Here is a 23,154-nt window from a genome sequence, read left to right on the forward strand (position 1 = left end):
GAGAGGTTTGCAGCTCTTCTAATTCCAAAGTACTTGAGTCAAAAGGAAGATTTCCATGGGGAGTTGCAAATCACACCACTCTAGTGAAACCAGCAATTTTATCCAATGTTTATTAAAACAAATCAAGCCACGCTACCCTATTAACTTTGCTTAGAATCCGCAATATACTATGGTCTAATAATAACATAAAAGAGTAGGAAACTATTTAAGCAATGAGACAAGCCAGACTATGCAGTATCAGTGATTAATGCACAACTTGAGTGTAGGGAAAGTTGAGTTGGAATTCCACTGAATGCACTCAATGAACATTAGCTGGTACACCACAGTGTTAATAGTCCTACTGAAGATATAAACATTTTCCTTTAAAAAGTTGACTGGCCCAAAAAGAATCTGATGTTTAACTTATAAGCTCTTACAGTAACATCTTTTGAAAAAAAAAATTATGTATTTGAGATTTTCTCCAGTTAGCTCAGGTCTTTCCTCAATCACTTTTGTGAGGTCTACACACACACACACACACACACACACACACATACACACTCCTATTTCCCCATCCCTCCCTCATTTCCGCCAGGAATTGTACAATGCACTAATTTCAATAACAATTCTGCAACAAGGACAGTTGTTTTGTTTTGGTTTTTACAACTCTAATTTGTAGTAAAGAAGGGAGAAGTCAGGAGCCTCTCTAGGTAGAGTGAAAAGCTACTCAGCTACTTCTCAGAGCTGGGAAGGTGTGTCTGTAGGATGCAGGCTGAAGAGAATGAAACATCAAGTGAGAATTTCCCTGTTCTCATTCAGTCTGAAAACCAATATAGAATTGGAAACCTTGCTTCACACTTCCTTACCCCACTACCTGCAAAGCTCACATAGCACCATATAATTCAAACAGAGAATGAGATGGCCTGGGGGCATTGTGTGAACGAGTCAGGAGCCAGGCAAGGCAGACTGAATTCAAGCTTCCCTGGTACTGATGACAACCGTTAGTTTCCACTATTTCCGACTTTTCCATGCTTGCTATCTAATTATGTCACATCTTGAAAATGCAGCAAGAGAAAATTCCATTTCAGCTCTAATAATAGAAATGGGTAATATTTACCACTTTAACAGATTGTGCCATGTTGTGAATGACGGCTGCCTCTTCAGTCACATTATATAGATGAAGTTGCTTCGGCAATAGTGGAGCATATGGGAATTAGAAAACTAAGTAGACTATGGGAGCAATGTGATTTGAAGAAAGTAATTTAATCTAAATCGTGGTGTTAAATGGAAATCTCATCCATAAAAAATTGTATGTTGGGAAAGCAACTAAATGTCTAAGTAGAGGGAAAAAGGCAATTTTAAAATGTTATTTTAAAGTATATTAGTGGCACTGAGTCCTACTCTATTGAAAAATCAGATCATTTCCCAAACAAAAGCATAGTTATAAACTTAGTAGCAGCAATAAGCTGCATTAGTCAAAAATAGGAGGAAATGCCAAGATGTCCTTGAGCCACAGATGAAAACACAGATGACTGAATTGTATTCTGTATAAACCACAACCAGTATACAAGAGCAGGAAGGAACGACTTGAATGAGATTTGAATAAGGGTGTCTGGGGGAAAATGGGGCATCTTCTCTGCATGCGGTTTCTCCCTGTTCTAAGTCCGCAATTTGCTGCAAATTTCAGATTTCCACCATGGTCAGTAACATATTTCCCCACCAGAATTCAACCAGGAAGTTGCACACGGTCACTCACTTCAAGGAAATTAGGAATGCTTTGAGCACATTAGAAACAATCCACTCCTCCCTGGGTCACAGTTAAGGACAGACAAATCATATTAGTGAGTGCAAAGTGCAACAGTTTGCCTGTTGGGGGAAATGAGCCTAAAATTGAAAAGAACAGCCAATCTGCAGCAAATAAACTTCTTGAGATACCAGTAAAGTTCAAGAGTTGAGAGAGGATATTATCTAAGAGGAAGGGCAATTGATTAAGTTCTGTGTTACTTAATACTCAACAAGCCTTTATTGTGCCATATGTGCCCTAACAGCTGAGTGGGGGCTAGCTAGGTAGCACTTACCAGGGCCCCAGAGTCAATTAAATTAAGCCTTAGCTCCCCTAGACGTCACCGTCCTCAGTGGGTCTCCTATGAGGCATGTAGGGTAAGTGGGATAACAGAAGATGGTGGATCTCCACTAAAGGTGCCCTCCAACTTATCTGGGACCTTGATCCACTGCAGCCTTGCTATCTGGATCCTCCCTCAGTCATTGCAGCCTCCCTGGATCTCTCGTATAATATAGTGAGCAATGAAAGTGTACCTCATTATGGATTCTTAGGACAGAGTGTCACCACCATGATTCACGGAGGCATTATGGGAGAAAATTTGTAGATGTCTACATCAAGATTTGTGAATGTGTACATCATTTTTTTATTATGTTACCTTGCATATTTTAAATGCACCGTAGTTGAAATTTAAATGCCAAATTATCTAGATATCACATACTCCCAAATATGCCTTAAATAGAAAAGGACTATGCTATTTATAGCCTACAGAACACCATGAAAAGCCTCATTTTCCTAAGTGTAAAGTGCAGAAGCTAGGACGAAAGAGAGTGTTTCACTTGATTTATAGTCTTCAAAATATTAAAAATAAGGCACTCCAAACCAAAAATTTGTGGACGTATACATCTTTTTTTAAACTCTTTTAGGGGATACAAAAGCAAATATTTGAAGAACGTGGAATTTTGCCCTACTGTGAATAACAGATCTTTTCCAGGAGCAAAGCATTTTCCAGGAGCAGAGGTATTTCAAAGGCTCTACTAAATGACTAAGAAAAGTAGAGAAGAAGCAACACCCTATAAAGGAAAAGGAGATGTAGTAGAGAGAAAAAGGTAGAGAGAATGCGATGAAACTGCCTATTTCATAATCTTGCCCGTGGGTCGATGTAGCAGCCATGAGACCCACATTGCAGACACCCTATTACAGGGAGTGAAATTCATCCAGGGCTGCAGCTGCTGTTCTAGGAAATCCTTCTGAGCCTTTGCCCCAAAGCTGTACCTCCCACAGGCAGTTGACTGCCATTGACAGTGTGCAGCAAGGCTACTCCAGTGGATGGGTTCCTGGTTCCTGGGAGACATGAGACCCCTTTGTTGTCCAACTTGGGCCCAAGGCCTCGACAAACCTTCCTTAGACTGCACAGCACTCCAGGATGCTTTTAGCCAACCTTCTCTCCCTCTGACTCAGAGTCAGGCATGCCCCATGGTCTGATGATTTTCCCAGCCTTATCTGACCCCTCTCTATATCCTTTCACAGGCATCTCCCCTAATAAAATCCTGGCACGTTCAATCTCATCTTGCTCTCTGCCAGAAGAAAGTGTGCAAGTGACCTAGAAGCCTAAAAGGACTTCTGTGTTTCCTGCACACCCTATTTTGCCTCATATATACAGCCTCCAGAGGTTTCTCTCCATTTTTCTCCTGCGTAGACTTTTAAAAATTCATCTTGATGATTTCCCCACCTTGTGAAGACAATTTTTGAGAACACTTTGAAAAAGCATTCTAACCATAATGAGGCAATTTTTGCACAGAGACAGTTCATGCAGTCAAACAAATACTCGCCAAATGTTGGAAGCCAGGTCTTGGTTTGGAGTGCCTTATTTTTAATCTCTTAAAGCCTGTAAATCAAGTGAAACACTCTCTTTCATCCTAGCTTCCACACTTTACACTTAGGAAAATGAGGTTTTTCATGGTGTTCTGTAGGTTATAAATAGCATAGTCCTTGTCTATTTAAGGCATATTTGGCAGTGTGTGATATCTAGACAATTTGGCATTTAAATTTCAACTATGGTACATTTAAAATACGCAGGATGACATAAGCCATAAGCTGGGCTTCTAAACTTTGGCTTTTTTATGACTGATATTTAAAATAATGTATCAAGAGGTTAATACTCCACTTGAAATTGTCTCTGTGTCTCTTTCTACACACAATTGGTTTGACTGTTATGACTGTCAAGATAAATTAGAAAAGAGTTGAGTCAATTGTGCCTTTAAACACAGCTTTAAATATTCCTACAATAGATGAAAAATGAAAAGGTTAAACTAGAAAACTTCTAAGGTTTCTTCCAGCTTTAATAACATAGGATTCTATAATTCCATGGTTTAATGCAGTCAGATATGTTTAGACTTCTCCCTCCCCAACCAGGAGTTCCCTTTACACGAAATCTGAGTACAAAGGAATTTCATTCCCTCAATATTTTCAGCAAACACGACGATTCCAGTTCTAATAGAAGGGAATTGCTGGGCCATTCCTGTAACTAACCTCAATCAGATGATCAAGAACCATAGCATCGGCTCTGAGCAGGGAAAGATCCCTCTTGCCTCTCTTCTTCTTTACATTGCTGCTTCTGAGGAACAAGGACGGAAGAATTAGAAGGACTTGCAAACTCTAAAAACAATGCAACACAAACTTCCCAAAAGATCATACTTTCTACAATCAAAAGTTACTTGCAGAAAGTACTTTCTAGAGGGTCTGAATCATTAAACAGTGGCATTTAACCATGCTTAGTATCAAAGTCCCCCAAAGCCACAATTAAACTAAACTCAAACTTCAACTTGAATGAGAGTGTGAAGAATCAAAGATTTGAGTAAGAGAAGCCAGCTCTCTCCCTCTCCCAACCATTCCCTTCTTTTTTTTTTTTTTTAATTGATGTTTTAATGGTTTCTAACATTGTGAAATTTTGGGTTGTGCATTTTTGTTTGTCCATCACCATATATATGACTCCCTTCACCCCTTGTGCCCACCTCCCACCCCCACTGCCCCTGGTAACCACAGTCTAGTTTTCTCTGTCCATGTGTTGGTTTATATTCCACATATGAGTGAGATCATACAGTGTTTGTCTTTCTCTTTCTGGCTTATTTCACTTAACATAATACGCGCCAGGCCCATCCATGTTGTTGCAAATGGGACGATTTTGTCTTTTTTTATGGCTGAGTAGTATTCCATTGTATATATATATATATACCACATTTTCTTAATCCAATCATCTAGTCGAGGGACACTTAGGTTGCTTCCACTTCTTGGCTATGGTGAATAATGCTGTAATGAACATAGGGGTGCATAAGCCTCTTTGGATTGTTGATTTCAGGTGCGTTGGATAGATTCCCAGTAGTGGGATGGCTGGATCATAGGGCATCTCTATTTTTAATTCTTTGAGGAATCTCCATACCGTTTTCCATAGAGGCTGCACCAATTTGCATTCCCACCAGCTGTGTATGAGGGTTCCTGTTTCTCCACATCCTCTCCAACATTTGTTGTTTTTTGTCTTGGTGATTATAGCCATTCTAACGGGCGTGAGGTGGTATCTTAGTGTTGTTTTGATTTGCATTTCCCTGATGATTAGTGATGTTGAGCATCTTTTCATGTGCCTATTGGCCATCTGTACATCTTCCTTGGAGAAGTGTCTGTTCATTTCCTCTGCCCATTTTTTGATCGGGTTGTTTGTTTTTTTGTTGTTCAATTGTGTGAGTTCTTTATATATTATGGAGATCAACCCCTTGTCAGATGTATGTTTTGCAAATATTCTCTCCCAGCTGGTTGGTTGTTTGTTCATCTTGATTCTGGTTTCATTTGTCTTATAAAAGCTCTTTAATCTGATAAAGTCCCACTTGTTTATTTTTTCTTTAGTTTCCCTAGTCTGGGTAGGCATGTCATCCGAAAAGATTCCTTTAAAACCAATGTCAAATAGTGTGTTGCCTATATTTTCTTCTATGAGTTTTATAGTTTCAGGTCTCACCTTCAGGTCTTTGATCCATTTTGAGTTAATTTTTGTGAATGGCGATAGCACATGGTCCACTTTCATTCTTTTGCATGTGGCTGTCCAGTTTTCCCAACACCATTTATTGAAGAGACTTTCCTTTCTCCATTGCATGTTCTTAGCACCTTTGTCGAAAATTAGCTGTCCGTATATGTGTGGTTTTATTTCTGGGCTTTCAATTCTGTTCCATTGATCTGTGTGTCTGTTTTTGTACCAGTACCATGCTGTTTTGATTACTATTGCTTTGTAGTATGTTTTGAAGTCAGGGATTGTGATGCCTCCTGCTTTGTTCTTTTTCTTTAGGATTTCTTTAGCTATTCGGGGTCTTTTGTTGCCCCATATAAATTTTAGTATTCTTTTTTCTATTTCTGTGAAGAATGTCATTGGGATTCTGATTGGGATTGCATTGAATCTGTAGATTGCTTTAGGTAATATAGACATTTTAACTATGTTTATTCTTCCAATCCACGTGCATGGGATATCTTTCCATTTCTTTATGTCATCGTGGATTTCCCTCAATAATGTCTTGTAGTTCTCATTGTATAGGTCCTTCACCTCCTTGGTAAGATTTATTCCTAGGTATTTTATTCTTTTTGATGCAATTGTAAATGGTATTATCTTTTTGAGCTCTCTTTCTGTTAGTTCATTATTAGCATATAGAAATGCAACTGATTTTTGTAGATTGATTTTGTACTCTGCAACTTTGCTGTAGTTGTTGATTGTTTCTAATAGTTTTCCAACAGATTCTTTAGGGTTTTCTATATATACAATCATGTCATCTGCAAATAGTGAGAGTTTCACTTCTTCGTTACCTATTTGGATTCCTTTTATTCCTTTTTCTTGCCTAATTGCTCTGGCCAAAACCTCCAGTACTATGCTGAACAGGAGTGGTGAGAGTGGGCAGCCCTGCCTCATTCCTGTTCTCAGAGGAATGGCTTTCAGTCTTTCCCCGTTGAGTATGATGTTGGCTGTGGGTTTGTCATATATGGCCTTTATTATGTTGAGGTACTTTCCTTCTATTCCCATTTTATTGAGAGTTTTTATCACAAATGGATGTTGTATCTTGTCAAATGCCTTCTCTGCGTCTCTTGAGATGATCACATGGTTTTTATTCTTTGTTTTGTTGATGTGATGTATCACGTTGATTGATTTGCGGATGTTGAACCATCCCTGTGTCTCCCAACCATTCCCTTCTTCATAAACAATACATTACCTGCACCTTCAGAAGTCAACTGGAAATCAAAGATAAATAAGAACTAATGAGATTTTTGCTATTATTACTCAAATAAAATATGAATAATATCATCAATATTCTTGTTATCTACTGTAATTGCTATTTTATATTTTAGTATCTATGTAAATTATACATATATACATTTATATGCATAAATACATACACACACATATATATATAAGCTTTAATACCTTTCCTCTCTAAATCTTGCTCTTCCTATCCTATTTTTCCTCTAGGTCCTTTCATCCCCTAACCAAACAATAAGTAAAACTTTAAGAAACTCTCCCACCATGAGGATTTTAGAAACCTAACTCTTACAGGTAAAATGGAATTTCTGAATTCTGAATATCTGTAAATACAGGAAAGAGATTTTTTTCTTCTTTTCAAAGTTCTCAAATTACATTCAAGTCTACCATTTTTTCAACTCTATACACATAGTTGTTTTATAAAAATTAAATTAAAACAAATCATTTGTTACTACTTTTCTTTCAACAAAAATTGCATCTCAGAAATTAATTCAATTAAATTTGATACCAAGATATTAATAGCCCAAATGTTTTATAATATGCAACATTTTTCATGTCAAATTGATTAGCAATGTTAACCGAATCTTGTTGCTCTAGGCTGCACAAGCAATACAGCTATTCCTTATCCTAATCTTGTGACTACGTCCAAACTCATCAAGCAAACAATGCTCTTTGTTTATAAATGTTGTCACTTGTGGACAGTTAGCTTAGTTGATTAGAAGACAGCACTAAGGAAACCAAGATTAAGAATTCCTTCTTGGGCTGGCCCCGTGGCTTAGCGGTTAAGTGCGCACGCTCTGCTACCAGTGGCCTGGGTTCGGATCCCGGGCGCGCACCGACGCACCGCTTGTCTGGCCATGCTGAGGCCGCATCCCACATACAGCAACTAGAAGGATGTGCAACTATGACATACAACTATCTACTGGGGCTTTGGGGAAACAAAAGGAGGAGGATTGGCAATAGACGGTAGCTCAGAGCCGGTCTTCCTCAGCAAAAAGAGGAGGATTAGCATGGATGTTAGCTCAGGGCTGTTCTTTTATTATTATTAGTCAGATATCTTCTCTTAATTCTAAGACTAAAGACTCCATCTAAAATGATAGCAACAATCTCAAATTTATGCTATGGGTCACAATAAGGATTAGGCAAAAGACCTTAACATTTCTTACTATTGCCTTCATTTAAATAAATATTTTAGTTTTAACTATAAACTAAACATATAGAAAACACATTTCAAACATATAGAAAAGTACAAATAATAATATGACAAAACACAAAGCACCTGTCCCCTCAATTTAACAAATGTCAATATTTGGCAATATTTGCCTCAGATATTTGAAACATAAAATGTGGCAGATACAAATAAAGTTTCAGAGATACTGTTCCTTCCCTCCCTAGGAGAATCACTACAGACACTGATATGTACCCTTCCAATTTACATTTTTAATTTTTAGTATTCTATTAAATTCTGCTTAATTTATCCATTTTCCTATTCTTAAAAAATTATCTTAATTTTTGCTAATACAACGATGCTGCACCAACATTTTTGAAGATACTTCCTCATTTGAGAATTCAACCAGGATATATAATTTAAAAGTAGAATTGCTGTCTTACAGAGTATACGCATTTTCAACTCCATAGATGTTATTACATTACTCTCCAAAGTAGACGCACCAATGTATCCTAACACCAGTAGTTTTTGCGAGTTTCTACGTTCCCTTATGTTTTTTGCCTATTTACTGGTTGCAAAATGTCCCATTTTGTTTTAAGTTGCATCTCCCCTAATGACCAGTGAAGTTTTGCAACTTTTTATATACTTATTGGCCTTAAGGATGTCGTCTTCTATTAATTGACTCTTCATATCCTTTGTCCATTCTCTACTGAAATGTTTTCTTATTGCTTTTAGGATTTTATTTAATATGTATTTTGTTTACTAATCCTTTATTAGTTGCTTAGGTTACAAATATTTTCTTCAAGTATGAGACTTTTCATTTTATGGTATTTTTTTGTACGGATCTTTTTTATTTTAAATACCTGAAGTTATCAATCTTTTTAAGGTTTGTGCTCTTGAGTCTTGTGTAAGAGCTCTTTCTCCAGCTTCCAACATCGTAAAGTTATATTCTTTAATTTTTTTTATATTTTTCAATTCAAATTGACATTTTTAATCCATTTAGCATTTATTTTTTCTATGGTGTGAGATAGGCTTACAAATTGATTTTTCCTGTATGATTAGTCAGTTATCTCACTGTCATCTATTATTTTATTTTTCTGCACTGACTTGAAAGCAACTTCTCTCACATGTTCATTTGTCATATACACACATGGTGTTTCTAGTTTCCCTGTTCTGTTACATCAATATATTTGTACATCCTTCTGCCAATACAACACATTTTAATTACTATGCTTTTATAACAACTCTTGATAAATGATAGTGTCAGTTCATTCTCTTTAACCTTCTCCAAATTTTTTCCTTTGGCTATCCTTGGCCCTTATTCATCCATACAAATGTTTGAAACAGTTTGTCAAGTTCTGAGAAAATTTAAGATTTCCAGGAAATCTTAAATTAATATTATGAAATTCTCAGAAATAATAGAATGTTAACTAATATTCTCAGAAATATTAAATTAAATTTAAGCCAGATTAAACTAGCTTTGACTTTTTGGATTATTTGAGGGACAGTCAAAATTTTAAGGTACTAAGCTTGCCCGTCAAAATTTATGGTATAACTCTCCATTTATTTAGATATTCTTATGTTCTTCAATAAAATTGTATAAATTTTTCTATAAAAGTTATGTATACATTATGTTAAATTTAATCTCATGTTTTGTAGTTTTGTGGCTAGAAGAACGGGATATTTTAAAATTATATATTTAAGCCGATCATATCTGTTGCATACAAGTACTATTAAATTTTTGTACACAGTTTTTGTAGATAACAACCTTGATGAACTCACTGGCTACTTTTACTAATTTGTAGGTAGATTCTCTTGAATTTCATATGTATATAATCATATCATCTGTGATACCAACAATTTGGTTTCTTATTTTTCCCTTCCTCATACTTCTTGTTTATTTTCCATTCCATATTGAGCTGGCTAGGACCTCCAACACAATGCTAAATAGAAGTAGTCACAGCACACATCCTAAATTATGCCTGACTTGAAGAGAATGCTTCTAATCTTTCACCATTAAATGTGAGGTTCACATTAAGTTTTAGGTAGGCACCCTTTTATTTTAATGAAGTTCCCTTTAATTCATAGCTTTCTAAGATTTGTTAACCTGAGACAAGCGCATTTTTTCTCTGTTGATACGGTAATGTAGGGGAGCAGAATTTGCCACCCCAAAAAGTCTCTTTGGCTTGATTATTTTTAACAACAAAAGACTCAGGAAGAAACTTTGACCTTCCCCCTAACTGCCAAAAAGATTTAAGATAGAAAGCCTGTTCCAGGAAGGAGCTATCACCAGAGATAACCATAGTATAATATGAACAAGGTGCGGTAGACAGGGAGGAAGATAGCAAGGCCCATTTGATCCAAGTGCTCTCCATGTCCCGTTGTCTCTGCGATGTAAGGCAAACATTTATTTACCAAACATTTGCTTTTCCATCTCCATGTGAATTGCCTTTCTCTCTTTGAAGTCCCAAACCACTACCCCCAACATTCCCTTTTGTCTTTAGCTAAAGATAATATTTAAAGTGGTGGCTTTGGCCATTTTGCCGAGTTACTCAGTTTTCTTGGTTTTCTCCCATGTATACATGTTATTAAACATTGTTTGCCTTTCTTCTGTTATTCTGCCTCATGTCAATTTAATTCTTAGACCAGCCGGAAAAACTTAAAAATTTCTTCCTCCCCCAAAGCAAATTACATTAGATTTTATAAAGTTAAATCATCCCTGTGATCCTAGAATAAACCCTGCTGGTATTTATTCAGTTCTGAAAAGTTCTAAGCTAGTCTCTATTCAAATATTGCCTCTTCACCCATTCTATTTTCTTTCCCTGGAAATATATCTATATATTTATATAGCTATATGTAAATATAGATGATATAGAGAGAGAAAGAAAGAACATTCCTATTAGATGTATATTGGATCACCTAATTTGACTGCACCCATTCTATTGCATTCTATTGTACTTCCTTTCTTTTTAATTTTTCACTTCTTATCTCTTTGTTGCCCATTTGAAAATGGGTAATTTCCTCAGGGCTATCTTTAAAGTCATCAATTCTCTCTTAAGCAGAGTCTAACCAGATGTTTGATCCACCAATTTAAGTCTAAATTAATGACTATTTTTTGTAATTTTGAAATGTTTTATTTAATTCTTTTCCAATTTGTGTATTATATTCTTTTTTCATAAAGCCCTACTATTTCTTTACAGTTTTTATTACTTCTTTTAATACTTTGTTCATTTTATGCATACTTATTTTATAATCACTTTCAGATTATTTATTTATCTCCTGTTCTTCAGGTACTTATTTTTCCGCTTATTGTGTCTGCTAATATATCAGTCAGGATCCACCCAGGACAATTTAATAAAAAGAATTATTAACTAGTAAAAGTGATTAACCATAGGGGCCGGCCCGGTGGCGCAAGCGGTTAAGTGCGCGCGCTCCGCTGCGGCGGCCCGGGGTTCGCTGGTTCGGATCCCGGGCGCGCACCGACGCACTGCTTGGTAGGCCATGCTGTGGCGGCGTCCCATATAAAGTGGAGGAAGATGGGCACGGATGTTAGCCCAGGGCCATCTTCCTCAGCAAAAAAAGAGGAGGATTGGTGGATGTTAGCTCAGGGCTGATCTCCTCACAAAAAAAAAAAAAAAAAAAAAAAAAGTGATTAACCATAAAATGGGATAAAAGTAAACTCTAAAGAACACAAAAAAATTGCAAATTTAGAAAACAGCTGGTACCTCTAGGGTTGAGGGTAGGTACTCAAGGAAGAAACAAATTTGGAAAAGGACCCCCACCACTCCCACCCCCACCCCATCAAGGCTGAGATTCAGATCTCAGCCTTGGACAGAGTGTGATTACAGCCTACTGGGTGGCAGGGTTTTCTGACATGATGTGGGTCAGAGCTGCCCCACAGGAAACTGCCCACTGAGGTGCCAGCAACATTTGCTGGGGTACTGTGGGCCAGAGCTGGTCTACAGGAAGCTACTTGCTGGGGTATGGGCAGGTCAGAGTTGGCATGCAAAAAAATGCCCACTGGAGTGTCAGAGAAACTCACTGGAGGGTGAATTCCACTGGGTCTCCCACACACCACATGTAGCTGGTCCTGAGGAGAAAGGACAAAGACACAAGAACTGGGAAGAGAAGCCCCCTCCTCCACTGTGCCTTGCAGGGCCCCTCCAGCACTCTCTACTGACAAGCCTAACGTCATACCAGCTGGCAAAGGGTCTAGCTCCATTATCAAAAATCAGGGCAACAAGAGGTAGATTTGGATCTGAGAATCAGTAAGTTGGTAACTGACAGTCCTAATAAGTTCAGGCTGCTATGACAAATACCATAGACTGGGTGGCTTAAACAACAGAAATTTGTTTCTCACAGATGTGGAGCCTGGAAGTCCAAGATCAAGGTGCCAGCGTGGCTGGTTCTGGTGACAGCCCATTTCCTGGTTTGTAGATAGCCATCTTCTTCTTCTTTCCTCACATGCTGAAGAGAGAGATCATCCACACTTACGACATAATTACCTCCCAAAAGCCCCACCTCCACATCCCATCATGTTGGGGATTAGAGCTTCAACATACAAATTGGCAGGGGACACAAACATTCAGTCCATAGCACTGGCACAACTGATTTTCTCTTGTGGTGAATCATTTCCTCTTAGGGTTCGTAAATGTTTATTTTGAATTCATCTACACATAAAGGAATAGCTTTTCTGTGAAAATTTCCTTAGAGTTAAGTATCCTTTTAGGGAAGTTTTATACTTATTCCTGTCAGATCTTCAGGGGTTTCACTGGTCATCTCTCAATTTTTATATACAGGCATACCTTGGAGATATTTCAGGTTTGGTTCCAGACCACTGCAATGAAGCAAATATCGCAATAAAGTAAGTCGCAAATTTTCTGGTTTCCCAGTGCATATAAAAGTTATGTTTACACTATACTGTAGTCTATTAAGTGTTTAACAGCATCATGTCTAAAAAAACAATGTACATACCTTCGTTAAAGAATGCTTTATTGCTAAAAAATGCTAACCATCATTTGAGCCTTCGGTGAGTCATAATTTTTTTGCTGATGGAGGTTCTCACTTTCCTCTTGATGTTTGCTGACTGATCAGGGCGGTAGTTGCTGAAGGTTGGGGTGGCTGTGACAATTTCTTAATATAACTCAACAAGGAACTTTGCCGTATCAATTGACTCTTCCTTTCACAAATGACTTCTCTGTAGCATGCAATGCAGTTTGATAGCATTTTACCCACAGTAGAACCTCTTTCAAAATTGGAGTCAATCGTCTCAAACTTGCTGCTGCTTTATCAACTAAGTTTATCTAATATTCTAAATCCTTCGTTGTCATTTCAACAATCTTCACAGCATCTTCACTAGCAGTAGTTTCCATCCCAAGAAACCACTTTCTTTGCTCATCCATAAGAAGCAACTCCTCATTTGTTCAAGTTTTATTATGAGATTGCACCAATTCAGTCACATCTTCAGGGTCCACTTCTAATTCTAGTTCTCTTGCTATTTCCACCACAACTGCAATTACTTCCTCTGCTGAAGTCTTGAACCCCTCAAAGTCATCCATGAGGGTTGGAATCAACTTCTTCCAAACTCTTGTTAATTTTGATATTTTGGCCTCTTCCCATGAATCACGAATGTTCTTAATGGCATCTAGAATGGTGAATCATTTCCAGAAGGTTTTCAATTTACTTTGCCCAGATCCATCAGAAGAATCACTACCTATGGCAGCTGTAGCCTTTTGAAATGTATTTCTTAAACAATAAGACTTGAAAGTCGGAATTCCTTCTAGATCCATGGGCTGCAGAATGGATGCTGTGTTAGCAGGCATGAAAACAACATTAATCTCATTGTACATCTTCATCAGAGTAACCAGGTGGATTGTCAATGAACAGTAATATTTTGAAAGGAATCTTTTTTCTGAGCAGTAGTTCTCAACAATGGGCTTAAAATATTCAGTAAACCATGTTGTACAGAGATGTGCTGTGATCCAGGCTTTGTTTTTCCACTTTTAGAACACAGGCAGAGTAGATTTAGCATAATTCTTAAGGGCCTAGGATTTTCACAATGGTAAATGAGCATTGGCTTCAACTTAAAGTCACAAGCGGCATTGACTTCTAACAAGAGAGTCAGACTGTCCTTTGAAGCTTTGAAGCCTGCTGTTGACTTCTCCTCTCTAGCTACGAAAGTTCTAGATGGCATCTTTTTCCAATATAAGGCTGTTCCATCTACATTGAAAATCTGTTGTTTAGTGTAGCCATCTTCATTAATCAGTTAGATCTTCTGGGTAACTTGCTGCAGCTTCTACATCAGCACTTGCTGCTTCGCCTTGCACTTTTATGTTGTGGAGATGGTTTCTTTCCTTAAACCTCATGAACTAACCTCTGCTAGCTTCAAACTTTTCTTCCGCAGGTTCCTCACCTCTCTCAGCCTTCGTAGAATTGAAGAGATTTAGGGCCTTACTCTGGATTAGGCTTTGGCTTAAGAGAATGTTGTGGCTGGTTTGACCTTCTATCCAGACCACTAAAACTATCTCCATATCAGCAATAAGGCTGTTTTGCTTTCTTATCATTCGTGTGTTCACTGGAGTAGCACTTTTAATTTCCAGAAAGAACTTTTCCTTTGCATTCACAACTTGGCTAATTGTTTGGCAGAAGAGGCCTAGCTTTCAGCTAGTCTCAGCTTTTGACGTGCCTTCCTCAATAAGCTTAATCATGTCTAGCTTTTGATTTAAAGAGACGCGAGACTCTTCCTTTCACTTGAACACTTAGAGATCATTGTAGGGTTATTGACTGGCCTAATTGTAATATTGTTGTGTCTCAGGGAATAGGGAGGCTGGAGGAGAGGGAGAAAGATGAGAAAACAACCAGTCGGTGGCACAGTCAGAACACACACATGTATCAATTAAGTTTATTGCCTTATATGGGCACAATTCGTGGCGCCCCAAAACAATTACAATAGTAACATCAAAGACCACTGATCGCAGATCACCATAACAAATATAATAGTAATGAAAAAGTTTGAAATATTGTGAAAATTACCAAAGAAATTTGAAGTGAGCAAATGCTGTTGGGAAAAGGGCACTGATAGACTTGATTGAGACAGGGTTACCACAAATCTTCAGTTTGTAAAAAAATGCAATATCTGCAAAGCACAATAAAATGAAGCACAATAAAACAAGGTATGCTTATAAATTTCTTCATTTAGGATTCCCACACAATATAAGTAGAGTAAATACGGACCTCAAATCTACATGTGGCATAGGCTTATGACTTCAGTTTTCATGGAAATCTTTTTTTATTCCTCCCAGAACCTTGGGCAGCACCCTAGCTACTTCTCTGGGCCTTTGGGTGAATTTCCTATAACCATTTTCTATGTGTTTTGAGCAGGGCAGTAAGAAGAAAGAAAGTTAAGGAGAGAGAGATGCCAGATTTTTCTACTTTTTTGCCATAAGTCGAATGCCTTCCTCTCTCCCTCTCAAAACTCTTTCCAAACTTGTCTTCTGTCAGTAATATATTATATGCTGGACTCTCAAACCTATACCTCTAGCCCAAACTCTCTGCTAAGATCCAAATCCACATATCCATCTTTATACGTACATCTGCAATTGCATATCTTGTAGGAACCTTAAATTCCTATCCATAACTGCACTCATTGTTCCCTTGTCCTCCTATATTACATGTCTCAGAGAATGATGCCACCCAAGTCAGAAATGTGAGATTCCTCCTAAACTTCTATCTCTCACTTACTCTCCTCCTTTGCCTCCCCCAACACCCGGAAGACCACCAAGTCTTACAGGTGCTACTTCTTTATATTTCTAAGACCCAGCATCACTTTTTCATATCCATAGCCTTAATTCAGACAATGCTCTCCTTGCCTCCAATCTGGACTCCTCCTAAAATAGCCAAGGCCTTCAGAGCCCTACATGGTCTTGTTCCTGCCAGTCTCTCAGACTTTACCTCTGCTGCTTACCTCCCACGTTCCCAGTCACTGGCCTTTCTATTCCTTGAACTTGACAAGTTCATTTACTCCTTAATTTAATATAAACCTCCTGACAGCTCTATGAGATCAGTACTATCACCATTTTACAGGAAAGAAAACTGAGGTTTATAGAGGTAAGGTTACTTGTCAACAGCCATCCATCTGGTACATAGTCAAAATAAGACAGAACTCTGATCATTTGATTCCAGAACCCTCTCTCTTAACCACTGCACTCTCTGCCTCCAGAATCACCTCAGTAAGGCCAACTAGAAAGCTGTTACAGTGGTCCTGGCCTGGGTTGAAAAGGTGCCCATGAGAATGTTGGCGAGAATAGCTGGGAGAGACATTTCAGAATAAGATTCCATAGTTCTTGAACCAATTAAATAGTTACCCCAGGATAATCTCAACTTCAAATGTTCTATCCTATGACCCATAAAGGTATTTGAATTTTACAGACTATAAATTCAGAAAATATAGTCCTTGTAAATCTAAGGTATACATAAAAGCCAAAAAAGTAAATCCTGAGAGTAGCATACAACAAACTCCATTATTTATTTTATATGATTTTATATAAGATTTACAACCAATAAAAAGGTTTATATGGAATGATGACACAAACACACACATACACATTCACACACATACACCCTCCAGCACAATATTCTTAGGTCTGACTTTGTTTTTACACATACCATAAATATTCCTAATATTAACTGAAAGCGGAACATGTGCACAATTTTGTATAAATGTGGTCTCCTGTTCAAGTGCCTCTTTTACTTAGCTTTTCTCAATGCTTTTGGCTTTTAGTGCCAAAAGATCAATATACAATAATAAAAGTGATTGAAAGGATGTCTAATTGGAGCTTGTTTATACTCTAGACATCTTCTAAATTGCTTTTATTCTTATATATTGATCTTTTGGTACTAAAAGAATGAACAGACTCAAGACATCACCTCCCCCATAGGTATCCACATTCTAATCCCAGAATTTGTGAATATGTTATGTTACATGGCAAGAGGGAATTAAGGTTCCAGATGGAATTAAGGTCGCTAATTAACTACCTTGACATGAGGAGATTATCCTGGATTATCCAGGTGGGCTTGATGTAATTACAAGGGTCCTTATAAGGGAAAGAGGGAGCAGGAGAGTCAGAGTCACAGTGACACGATGTGAGAAAGACGAATTCCTCCCTGGAGCCTCTGGAAAGGAACACAGCCCTGCCCACACCTTGATTTTAGCCTGAGACTCATTTCAGACTTCTGACCTCCAGAACTGTAAGACAATAAATTTGTGTTGTTGAAAGCCACTGACTTTGTAGTAATTTGCTATAACAACCACAGGAAACTAATACATTCTGCCCCATCATCTGAACAGGAGGAAATTTTGGATTTAAAAACCCTAAAACCCCCTGCTCAAATAATAATTGCAAGCGCGAATGAATTCATCTTACTTGTTGGGCTATACATTTATTGCCTGCTCAGATTCTAAGGCTTCCTTTTTTATTTTTCTCTTGTCCGTATGCAAATTGCTCCCCAGGACTAAGTGCTGCAGCTTCACATTCAGAATTACTATGTTAAGATAATAATGTCTCATTCACTCATTCGTCTAGTCATGTAGTCAACAAGCATTATACCTCTAGCCAGACCTCTCCCCTGGACTTCAGACACAAATATCTAACTCATGCCCAACAGACATTTCAACTTAATATGTCCAAAACCAAATTCCTGATTTTCCTACCCAATCTGCAACTTCCAGAGTCTTCTTCACTTCAGTCGATGCAAAGTCCATTCTGCCAAAATGTTGGGAGTCATCCTTGACTCCTTTCTTTCCTTCACACTTACCATCCAATCCGTCAGCATATCCTGCCTCCTCTACAATCAAAATATGTGCACTTCTCACCACCTTCATGATACCATCCATTCAAGCCATTATTTTCTCTTGCCTAAGATCCTGTAACTTGTCTCTGGCTTTACTCCCTTCAGTCTATTCTCAACACAGCAGCGAGACTGATCACATTTAAAACATTTAAGTCCAGGGACTGGCCCAGTGGCATAGTGGTTAAGTTTGCGTGCTCCACTTTGGCAGCCCGGGGTTTGCAGGTTCAGATCCCGGGCTCGGATCTATGCACCGCTCATCAAGCCACGCTGTGGAGGCATCCCATATACAAAATGGAGGAAGATTGGGATGTTAGGTCAGGGACAACCTTCCTCACCAAAAAAAAAGTCCAACCCCTTCACTTATCTTGTCAGCAATTCTCATCTTTTCCCGTCTCACTCAGAGTAAAAGCCAAAGGCCCTGCTCCCTCCTCTGCTTTCCACTATCCTTGTTTCTATGACTCTCTGCGGTACTTGCTCAGCTCCAGGAAAGCCAGCCTCCTTGCTGTTCCTGGAACAGGCCAAACACACTCCTGCCTCAGGACACTGTGCTTGTTGCTCCCTCTGAGTGACTCATCCCTGCAGTGAGGCCTTTCCTGCCCAATCCATCCACCCTTCACCCCTTCTCCTGCTACTTCCTATGTAACTTAACTTGTTCTATTTTTCTCCATAGAACTCATCGCCATCTGATATATTATAAATTTACTTCTTGATTTGTTGATTGTCCAGTTCCCCTCAACCCCACTCAAAGGTCAGCTGCATGAGAGCAGGAACTATTTTCTGTTCCCTGCTTTACTCTCAGCAGCTAGAATTGTACCTGGCATATAACAGGCATGTACACAAATATTTTTTGAATAAGTAAATAAATAAATCCATATTGAGTTCCTGCTACATAAATAACTGTTCCAGGTCCTCGGGATACAAAGATGAATGAAACACAATATTCGACATTGAGGAATTCACAGTCTAGAGCAGCACTGTTCGATAGAACTTTCTGCATTGATAGAAATATTCTTTATCTGCATTGTCCAATATGGCAGCCACTAGCAACATGTGACTACTTGAAATGTGGCTAGTGTGACTGAGGAACTGAATTTTTTATTTATTTATTTTGTGTGTGTGTGTGTATGTGTGTGTGTGTGAGGAAGGTGAGCCCTGAGCTAACATCCGTTGCCAATCCTCCTCTTTTTGCTGAGGAAGATTGACCCTGGGCTAACATCCATGCCCATCTTCCTCTACTTTGTATGTGACACTGCCACAGCACGGCTTGATAAGCAGTGCGACGGTCCATGCCCGGGATCCAAACCTGTGAACCCAGGGCCACTGAAGCGGAGAGTGCAAACTTAACTGCTACACCACCAGGCCGGCCCCTGAATTTTTATTTTATTTTATTTTATTTTATTTTATTTTAATTACTTTAAATTTAAAAGGTCACATGTGGCTAGGGGCTACCATATTGGACAACACAAGTTTAGAAGAGGAGATAGATACATTAACCGATAATACTGGTAAGAATGCAACATAATTAGTGTCACGGTAGAGACATGCAATAAAGTGCTGTGGGAACCCAGAGGAGAGAGCCAATAATTCTGCCTAAGTTTAGTTTCCTCCAGTGGACCCTCCAAGAGCACTCAGTGCTTTTCCTTCACATCACTTTGCATTCTTGTCATTATTATTCATTTTTACTTGATGTCAATCTTCCTTACTAAGCTATGAGAGCTGGAGCTGTGACCATCCTCATCTACTGAGAGAATGTTTTGCACATAGTAGGTGAACAAGAAATATTGGTTTGACTGACAACCAAGATGGTTATGGGAGGCTTCTCAAGGAGATGACATTTGAGTTGGATCTTAAAGGATAAGTAGGAGTTTGCCAGGTCAAGGCCAAAACGGGATAGAAGGGATGGTAGACAGGGGAAATGACATATGCAAAGTCAGACAAGCATAGGAGTTCCAGCATTTTCCTTAGTGGAATCAAGACTTCAGTGTGGTTGTAATGCATATATAAAGGTAGATGCACTCACTTCTTACTGGTTGACAGTTCAAATTGGACAACAACTTTGTGAATAAGAAAATCCAAAAGCCAGTGTAAAATTAAGAGTTGGGCAATTGTTTGGTGAATTGTGATAAAGTAGACTTAGACTTCTTCAAATCTTTATCCCATAACAGCCCTGTAACAAGTATAGACTAAAGTTTCTCTAACTTTTTCCTGATCTATAATATTACAATATTTCAGCTTGTGGGGACCTTAGAGATTATTTAACTGAAACTTTCTTTGATCAGATAAGGAAATTAAGACCCAGAACACAGAGTTAATTAATGCAGAGGTGGGACTATAATCCAGATGGTTTACCTTGAAATCTGGAGTCATTACCAACACACAGCTATTACACAACCACATTTCATCCTCTCACCCCGACACAAAGCAAGCTACTGGTCTCGCAATATGCCCGTTAATAACCTCCGATCACCTTATAAAACATACAGGAAGAAGACTCAGTCATAAGTTCTTTGTCTTTGTGAGAAGAACCATCAAGTCTGCCTAATACAAAACAAACAATCATTCTAAGCCTTAAGAAATAATAACAAATTTTGAAGAGTTATTTTAGTAATGCAGTGTGAAACAAATTGCTATTTTTGCAAGCATAACAGGGTACAAGTTCTGTGCAGTATACTAAAATCACAATTGTACCACAGTTCGGGTTTCCCATCCTGAATCAACCACTCCATTTAATTTCTAAAATGCGGACATTGGATCTCCAAGGTCCTTTCCAGCTCTATGGTTTTCATGTGATTTTGCTGAGTTAGAAAAGGAGAAAAAACGCAGCAGAACAAATTCCCACTTGGACAGAGGTTCATTTATGCTGCTTCTCTGCAGTCAAACCAACAATCCTAATGATATTTCTCTGTCAATCTATAAATCTGTCCTACATATATACGGAAATCACATGCCCCAAAATTGGAACTAGTACTACATCCTTTTCAGTATGGCACACTTGATGTGTGCTCCTGAAATGCTGTTGACTAACTGTTGTCCCAGCGTGTTACTCACCCTTTACCAGTATGCCAAAAGTCAAAACTCATTCTGTGAGTTTTCAGGGAGTCTTCCTTTGCAAGCCATAGTGTCTTCATCACCAAGCTACAACCAATTTTTTACATCAAAAATATATTGACTTCTTCAAGTACAGATGGGATAGAGAATATGGTTTATCCATCTTTATATTATCTTCCTTCAAAATCTCTGGGGTCCCTGGAGAACAATAAATCCTAATTCATAACAAAAAGGAAGAAATAGAAATAGTTTATGGCTATGGAAGCAATTGTGTCTTACTACATGACATGCATATACGTGGGTCCCCAAACAGAATCATCATGGTTTATCTTTGTTTCCACTACTGAAATAGAAAATTTATCTCCTTCTTTTCAATTCAGTTCCATTTTTCATGCACAAACACGGGTGAAATTTTTCCTTTAACTAATTTCTTTTAAAATACATGATGTTGATCCCTACTTTCTTGGGCTTTCTTAGGCATGTACCTTAGCATTCACAATATGTCTCTTAGAATATGAGGATAGTCTGCTACAAGTACAATTAAGAACAGATGGTTAAAAACTGCAAGGTAATATTTGCATAAAAAGATCATCTTACTTTGACACTGTAGAGTTTTATATTACTTTTAATTGTTTTCCCCGAAAAGTGCACCTCCCACCTTAACCAAAAAATAACAAGAAAATTTGGCTTATTTTCTTACTGAAAAGGAAACATTTTATAGCAAAGACACTGTGGGGAAAAAAAATAACACAAGTACATAAAGGAATATGATATACTAAATAAAGGTGTCACATCTGCTCAAATGTACAAGAAACTTATGCTGAATCCGATAAACCTTAGCCACCTCACCTTCCCAGAACCCAGAACAAACCTGAAGTAATTCAAAAAGCCTCTGCACCAACGCCATGTGTTTATTCAAAAAAGTTCAAAAAAAAAAAATCTCAAAGCAGAGTTCATTGACATTCTCTTCTATAAATCATGGTAAATTAAGCTTACCAATTTGGTTATCTTCTCTTCTCACTGCACCTCTGTACTGTTCTGATTTATAGACGGAAGGTTGAATAACAGATTAGCAGCTTGTGAACAAGGTGATAGAAACAGTTAGGGATAAACTATTAAAAGCAGACATAAAAACTGAAGGGGGAGTCGATCTTCAACTAGAAAAATCCAACAATCTGGTCATTACAAAAGCGCTTAATAAAAAGAAAATTCAGAAAATACAAATGGCCCCTTCTGTAGAGGCAGCCCTAGATGATCCTGTTTTGTTCCACACAGAAAGCTGCCAGCCCACAGCTGACTGGACTAGGGCTGGTCATGTGATATAAATGCAGCCAAAAGTCAGCTAAGCAGTGAGCTTCAAGATGACCTGTTATGAAAAGATTTGACAGAAACAAAGAAAGGTCCAATAAGATTCTTGACAAAAACAAGCAAAGTTCCCATCAGATTCCATTTCTAATAATTTGATTTGGATAAATGGAGAAAAATCAGGCTGTTAGCAGCAGAAACTGAAGTTGAAAAGATGCTCTGAGTAAGATCCATGAAGGGCGAAGAGCAAACCCAAGTCATGAAGAAATCAAAGATATAAGGAAGCACACACCAAGGGTAAGCAAAAGTTATGATGTTGATAAAATAAAGGAGTGAAGCAATGATTTATTAGATGAGAAGAAATGAGACATAGATTAAACAAGAGGAGACAAATGTAGATTCTACTGTCAGAATCCCTAGACTACCTTAGATTTATTTCTAATTTTGTGCTAATTTCCTATTCTTGGATTTCTCTGAGACTCTATCTCTTTTATTTATTCTTCAAAAAGTCCCTATTTTCTTAAGTTAGCCTGGAAATGTCTTCATTCCTTGAAATCAGAAATGCCTAATATGTCCTTTGTCCATAAACTCTGGGTTTTTATCACTCTCTCATTGATTTGTTTGAGTTCTTTACATATCAGGTCTATAAATCTATAATATATGTTCATCACTTGACTTTGTAACATAATAGAAAGCAGTAACTGAGCAGTTATCATTTTTCATGCACTTTAAAAAACA

The 23,154-nt window shown here is 38.0% G+C and overlaps 1 long non-coding RNA gene across 2 annotated transcripts in view; it reads right to left on the reverse strand.

Annotated features, from left to right (window-relative positions):
- Positions 1-23,154, reverse strand: part of LOC131420524 (uncharacterized) — a 102,800-nt gene that overhangs the window by 53,553 nt on the left and 26,093 nt on the right. For both annotated transcript variants that reach the window (XR_009223558.1, XR_009223557.1), the window contains 2 exons: positions 21,112-21,326; positions 4,292-4,376 (listed from right to left, as the gene is read on the reverse strand). This is a non-coding gene — a long non-coding RNA (uncharacterized LOC131420524). The remainder of the gene's footprint in view (positions 1-4,291; positions 4,377-21,111; positions 21,327-23,154) is intronic.

This window comes from Diceros bicornis, chromosome 23 (genome assembly GCF_020826845.1).
Source record: "Diceros bicornis minor isolate mBicDic1 chromosome 23, mDicBic1.mat.cur, whole genome shotgun sequence".
NCBI classification, from domain to species: Eukaryota; Metazoa; Chordata; class Mammalia; order Perissodactyla; family Rhinocerotidae; genus Diceros; species Diceros bicornis.